The sequence below is a fragment of the Otolemur garnettii genome, unplaced genomic scaffold (assembly GCF_000181295.1).
Source record: "Otolemur garnettii isolate 467f Iridium unplaced genomic scaffold, OtoGar3 scaffold00018, whole genome shotgun sequence".
In the NCBI taxonomy this organism is placed as follows: domain Eukaryota; kingdom Metazoa; phylum Chordata; class Mammalia; order Primates; family Galagidae; genus Otolemur; species Otolemur garnettii.
The window spans coordinates 2,255,509-2,262,715 of NW_003852413.1; the positions used below are offsets into that span (position 1 = coordinate 2,255,509).

Consider the following 7,207-nt stretch of genomic DNA (forward strand, 5'->3'; position numbering starts at 1 on the left):
AAGTGAGTCTCCTGCCTCAGCCTCCCAAGTAGCTGAGACCACAGGCGCCCGCCACAACGCCTGGCTATTTTTTGGTTGCAGCCATTATTGTTGTTTGGCAGGCCCTGGGCTGGATTCAAACCCACTACCTTAGGTGTATGTGGCTGGCGCCTTAGCCGCTTGAGCCACAGGCACCAAGCCATAGCTGAGAATTATTGATAACTGATGGACGGCACTAATTCACAGCCATACTCAAGAAACCCAATAAATCCAAAAGAAAAAATAAAGATAAATCCACACCCGCCCTGAAAGCCCACAGGAAAGGATCTTTAAAGCAGTGGAGGACAGGAGGTGGCAGGGCAGGCCCAGCCCCACCCAGTAGGCCAGGCCGGGCACCTCTCCTAAGCGGGGGCAGCAGACAGATCTCCTCCAAGTGCTGAAAGAAAATGCCAATCTAGAATTCTAACCCTAGGAAAATGTCTTTCAAGAATTAAGACTGAATAAAGATATCTTCAGACTCATGAAGTAAGTTTAGCATCCGCACACACTCACGAGAGGAAATTCTAAAATCTTTCCGTCAACATAAGTGATCTCACATGAAAGTTCTGAGATGCAAGAGGAATGAAGAGTGAAGAAAATCAGAACCACATAAAGAAGGAAAATATCCATGCCTTGAGGTGCTGAAAAAAGCAGAAAATAAAGTACACAGCAACCCTAGCACGTAGGAAACAAGGGATTCAATGATTTCCAGAGTCTCAGAGTATTGATGAAAAGGGTGACGGTCTAGATTATACTTTTCTCTGTACTCCTAATAAAATTTCCAAGGAACTATTACAAGAAAAAAAAAATACATAACTTAAAAAACAGTGAAGAAGAAGAAATTAAATACATATTTTCAATCCATTAAAAAAACGTATTTTAAAAAGAATAGTACAGGGCGGCACCTGTGGCTCAAGGAGTAGAGCGCCGGCCCCATAAACCAGGAGTGGTGGGTTCAAGCCCAGCTCCATCTAAAAAAAAACTGGAAAAAAAGAAAAAGAATAGTACAGCTAGGTCACACAGAAAACACAAAATAAGAAAGCAGATTTAGGCCCAAAGAAATGCACCCATTAAAATACAAAAATTAGGGCGGCACCTGTGGCTCAGCAGGTAGGGCACCTGCCCCATATACCAAGGGTGGTGGGTTCAAACCCGACCACAGCCAAACTGCAACAACAAAAACAAAAATTAGCCGGGGATTATGGCGGGCACCTGTAGTCCTAGCTACTTGGGAGGCTGAGGCAAGAGAATCACCTAAGCCCACGAGTTGGAGGTCGCTGTGAGCTGTGATGCCACAGCACTCTAGCAAGGGCGATAAAGACTCTGTCTCTAAAATAAAAATAAAATACAAAAATTATCAGACTGGATTTTTTTTTGCAGAACTATTAGGAGTGTTTTTCTGGACAGAACTATAAGGAGAATCAGACTTACTTATAATCATGGTGAGAAGTTTAAATACATCTCTCTCAGGTACTGACAAAATCATTTTTAAAAAATCAGTAAAGATGTAGATGATTTGTGTATCACAAATAAAACCACTGACTTAATGGTCACACAAAGAATGTGCCACCCCAAAACTTCAGACACAGAGGAAGAGCACAGGGAACAAAAGTTGACTACATTCAGATCCACACGCCAAATCTCAACAAATTCCAAGGACTGAAATTCAGAGTGTGTCACCCATGTATAAATACACACACACTCGCACAGAGCTGAGCAAACCGTGCTGTCCACAACACTCACACAGACCAGCTCAGCACACAGCTCCCTACAGACCAGGGACTAGACCACCTGCTATGCCCTGCTGGTATCAATGTTTTCTGACCAAAATGCAATCTGACCTTTAATCCTAGCACTCTGGGAGGCTGAGGCAGGGTGGATTGCCTGAGGTCAGGAGTTCAAGACCAGCCTGGGGCTCTTTCTTCCAGTATTGGAGTGAAGACAACTGGGTCCCCAGGAGCCTGCTCAAGCGAGACTAAATTTACAGAAGCATTTTCTGTTAGCAGCATGAGGGATTGTGTAGAACTTCCTTATATTTAACCCAGAAGAATCTAGGAAAGAGATGGACAAAATTTGCACCCTCCTTTGACTACGGTCACTTTTTCCTCCTACTTTCTGAATTTCTTATTCCCTAACATAGGGACCCTCCAGGAAGCTGTATGTCTTGGTGTGGGCTTCTCCGTGGCTTCAACACAACCCTGAGATGTGGCCTACCCCAGGGTTGCAAGCTCTGGGCCACCCGCTTTATGGCTACCCTGAACCAGATGCATCGCTTGGGGCGTCCAAAGCAGCCACCACGTCGTCTGGGCCCCACAGAGGGCCAGCCGCAGCTGAAGGGTGTGGTTCTGCGCACCTTCATCCACAAGCCCGAGAAGCCTAACTCTGCCAACCGCAAGTGCTGCCGTGTGCGGCTCAGCACAGGCCAAGAGGCTGTCTGCTTTATCCCAAGGGAAGGCTACACCTTGGAGGAGCACCATGTTGTCCTTGTGCAGGGCGGCTGCACCCAGCACCTGACAGGTGTCAAGCTCACTGTTGTGCGTGGCAAATATGACTGTGGCCATGTGCAGAAGAAGAAGTGACTGCTGGAAGGGACAGCCCTGCAGAACAAGAACATTTCTCCAGGCTACAGCAGGGTCCTTGGAAGCTAGCTTTTTTGGCGCTAGAGGCAGCCACCCCTGGGTTCAAATCCTGGCTTCATCTCCTCCATCAGGGCTACCGTTAGCCCATAGGAGTCTTGATAGTGAAAAAGGTGACCCAATGTCAACACCCTTGGCTTCTCTGTTGAGACTGTTGGCATGAGGGACCTTCTTTGCTGGCACAAGACGCTATATTGTCATCTGCTGCAAAGAGATTGTAATAAACACATAGATCCTCACAGTTGTGAAAAAAAAAGACCAGCCTGGGCAAGAGCGAGACCCCATCTCTGAAAACAGCCAGGCACTGTGGCAGGCAGCTATAGTCCCAGCTACTCAGGAGGCGAATTTTTAGAGATGCATACAAGAGGAAATCTTCAAGGAAAGTAAATAAATATCACCAGTAAAAGAAAATATTTGCCTCTTGCAGGGAGGGAGCAATTGTGATTGGGGTGGACACATCAAGGACTTCAGGTGCCAGGTGTTTTTTGTCATGGCCTGGGTTAGGGGTACACAAGTGTTCTTTATGTAAATACTGATTAAACTATAAATAGATGTTTTATAAAATTTTTACTTATTTTTAGAAAATAAAGTAATACTAAAAAGAACTTCTTAAACAAAACAGGTATACGAAAAGAGCATTTAGACATTTTCTTACAGAGCTTGAATGATTACTGACACCAAAAGAGGATTTCCATGTAATAAACTAAACCCTGAGGTAACAAGTCAAATCTGGCTCTTTAAGACTGCATGACAAGGTGCCCGATTTAGATCTGTAACACCAAAACAGGAGAGGATTTTATCCTTAAATCCTCTTACATGTGTAACAATTATTTCAGTTTCAACCTCTGACCTACCTGGCTTTACAAGCCCAAGTGAAATGCAAATGTTTCTACCAGAGAGAGGAGGAACTCTAAATATAGCCTTGTAAATTAGTTGTCTAGGGATCCTGCAAGCTTAACTCTTTCAAACTTTAATCTGTACTATTAATTTGATACACCAATGTAATCTTAAATTTTAATGCCATATTTAAGTTGGAAAGTGAAACTGTACAGAGGGAAAATTAGGTTCAGTGAAAGAACAACTCCAACACATAACAATTTATTAACTATAAAGGAGCAACTCCCGACGACATCATCTACTTGTGGAAGGGCATCGGGCCGCACATGTCAATCTCGCCAGGGCTTCTTGCCCTTCATTTCAGCTCTTCTGCATCATGCTCAGCGGGGCCTCAACTTTCAGGAAGAGGGAGTACCAAGCATCTGCCTAGTCTTCCCACGGTACACTACACGGAAAACGCCTTTCAAACTCGGAGCAACAGGGAAGAAGACAAGCCTGGTGAGCTCCTGCAAAGCTGACAGATCAGAGGACACCAAGGCAGGGCAGCAGCACAGGCCAGGCAGACTAACAGGAGGAGTCAGCCACACAGAGAGGGGGCTCCAAGGCCTACAGCTCAGGGTCCACTGGGCTGCTGGTGGGGTCCGGGCTGAGCATGTAGCTGGTGAGACTGCAGGAGGGAGGCAAAGAGCAGCTCCGAGGGGAGGGGTGCCGCACTCAGCTGAGAAACACAAACTCCAACCTGCAAAATGTGAGAGACCTGGCTGAACACCCCGCACCTGCAGCAGAGACCCCAGAGGGCCGCATCATTGGCCCAGGGCTAAACCAGACTAAGAGTAAGGGCTTCTTTGGACTCAGGTCACCAATGTTTCTTTCAATAAAGGAGCAGGCAGTAAGTATTTCAAGCTCTGTGGACCACACAGTGCTGGTCACCACAGGGACACAACACAGACAGCACACGCATGATGTGATGTGTTCCAAAAGCCTGCACTACAGAACTGAGGGACACTGTGTGGCAACCTATGACCTCACCCTGTTTTTTCAAGGACAGAAAACAAGCCTTGAAAGAACGAAGCTGATCCACAGGTAAATTAACCTCCTGCCAAAACAAAACCCAACACTGTCTAAATGCAGAAAGCAAAATCCCGAGTTAGCCCAGTGTGGGGGTGGCACCTACAGCCCCGATTACTCAAGGGGCAGAGAGAGGGGTGGCTCAAGCCCAGGAGTTGAAGGTTGCTGTGAGCTACAACTGCACCACTGAGCTCCAGCCTGGGTGACAGAGTGAGACCTCATCTCCAAAAAAATAAAAAATGACTAAATGTAAGTAAAAGCAGGAAAATGTGATCCCCACCACCAAAAAAAAAAAAACTGGTCAATGGAAATAAACCCAGAAAATGAGAGCAATAATGAAAATAACAGCAAAACATTAAAACAATATTCTGAACTTGTTCAAGGATTTAAAAAAAAAACACAAACATAAAGAAAAAAGAAACCCAAATAGAATCTCTAGGGAAAAAAGTCTAGAATCTGATGTGAAAATGCGTTGGCTGAGTCAGCCCCTCCCTGCTGGGGAAGATGAGCCGGGAGGAGCAGAGAAGCTGCAGGAGGAATAACCCACAAGTCAGAGGGGTGCGCAGGCAGGCCATGGAGGGGCTTCCTGAGACCTGCTGAGCACCTGAAATAACGAAATTAGAGTTCCAGACACAGAAAGGAGCAGGGACAGACAGGAAAAAATGGACAATGGAAGCATATTTTCCAAAAAGCTCAGGAAAACTGTAATCCTGTAATCCTGTAATCCTGTAATCCTGGAGCTGCAAGAATATCCACAGACCACAAGCAGGCTAAAGAGAACCACGGCAAGGCATGTCCTGAACAAACTGTGGAATCCCAATGATAGACAGAAAAAAAAATTTTTTTCTTTTGTAGTTTTGGCCAGGCCTACAGGGCCACAGCTATGTCTTATGTGTCCTCTGTCCCCACACAACCCCAGGTCCAGCGCCATATATGAAAGTGGTACTAAAACGTGTATGAAAATGACTCTCCCACTAAACACTGACAATCCCTGATGCTTATTTTTAGGGAGCATAAACTAACAAGATTTGTGCATTTCACTGTATAGTTTACCTCAAAAAAACGATGCAGATGACTGTCACCCTCCTTACGGGTTTGCTCTCCTGGTGGTCGGAGCCACTAATTAGGAGGCACCTGCTGTCTCTTGCAGGTTACCAGCTAGCAGAAGACAGTGGGGCAGATCCCTGGAGGGAGGGAGTGGCCAGCAAGGAAAGTGGGTGCTCTCCACCGGACAGGAGAACAGAGAAACTGACACAGCCAGCTCTGTCCCAGCCCTCCTACCAAGAGCAACACGCATACCTGACAGCTTAAGACACACACATTCTCAACTTCTAAATTCCATTCTCCACCAGCAGGAACCAGGGCCCCGTAGGGAAAAGGCTCATTCCAGAGCTAGGGCAGGGAACCCAGACTGATGATAGAACCTCATATGATGCCATAAAGTCAGGACATGTTCAAAGACCAGTACCATAAAAGGACAGAGAAGACAATGTACAGAGGCCACACTGAGCCAGACTGTCAGTGACAGTGATGGGCAGATGACCAGAGGTGGCCACGCTGGGTAGGGAGGCACCTTGTGGTGGGGCAGACGACCGGAGGTGGCCACTGCTGGGTGGGGAGGCACCTTGTGGTGGGGCAGATGACTGGAGGTGGCCACACTGGGTGAGGCGGCACCCTGTGCTCTCTGACCTGAGGCAGGTCAGCTTGGCCAAACTCCTTCCATCTTGAGAAGCCATTCTGGAGACTGCTCCAGGTGGACGTGACTCAGCTAGGAAGAGACATATGCTGTAGGCTCACCCTGGCACCAGACAAGCCCCATTACAGACCCACCTAAGAAATAAACACTGGCGCTCAGATAAAAAGATCCTGTTCTAGTTGTAATACATCTCAGCATTCATTTCTGCCCCCTGAGTATGGATTATATGTGATGTGCAGGAATAAAGCTCTCTCTTTTTTTGTGTGTGTGTAGAAAAATAAATAAATAAATAAATAAGATCCTGCCAGCAGAGTCCCAATAATACCTCTGATGTGCTGAGAACTACAACTTGGTGGTCCTTGATAGAAACCACTAAGTAAGGCCGGCCTCCTCCTCTGAACCCTGCTGACATCCTTCCCATCTCAGCCCACTCGCACCCAGGTACAGAGCAGACGTGGCTGCTTTGGCTGCACCTTGGTCTTGAGTGTTCTGATTGCCTTTCCTCAGCCTTACCTGCCAGGGCACCAAATCGGCACGTCACTACCCAGACCTACAGCCCAGTCCGAATGTGAGGTACACTGGACAGATCCAAGTGGAGGGCTTTCCACAAAACGTAATCTTCACAAGAGAAAGTTGGATGGCGGCCGCCAAGGGCTGGAGGAAGAGGAAGAGGAGCACAGTTTGGGAAAATGAAGCAGTTCCAGAGACAGACAGGGCCAATGGCTGCACAGTCAGGAGAGCGCACTCACTGCCAATCATCAGCAGATTCACCACAACACAAAAAGTCAAGGTCCAGAAATTCTGTGAAAGGTTGTAAAACGCCTTTAGATTCAAGGAGGCTGCACAAGCATGACCAGGAAATGCAAGGCGTGATGCCGAATGAGGGGCAAGGACAGAAGTCACTAATAAAGGGGCAACGCTGGGACAAACATCAACATCTAAATGTGGGCTG

General features: G+C 46.9%; 1 protein-coding gene and 1 pseudogene across 2 annotated transcripts in view; one reads left to right on the forward strand and one right to left on the reverse strand.

Moving 5' to 3' along the window:
- RPTOR (regulatory associated protein of MTOR complex 1) overlaps nt 1-7,207 on the reverse strand; it is a 319,730-nt gene that overhangs the window by 300,207 nt on the left and 12,316 nt on the right. The gene's annotated exons all lie outside the window — the stretch shown is intronic.
- LOC105886683 lies at nt 2,178-2,764 on the forward strand (annotated as a pseudogene).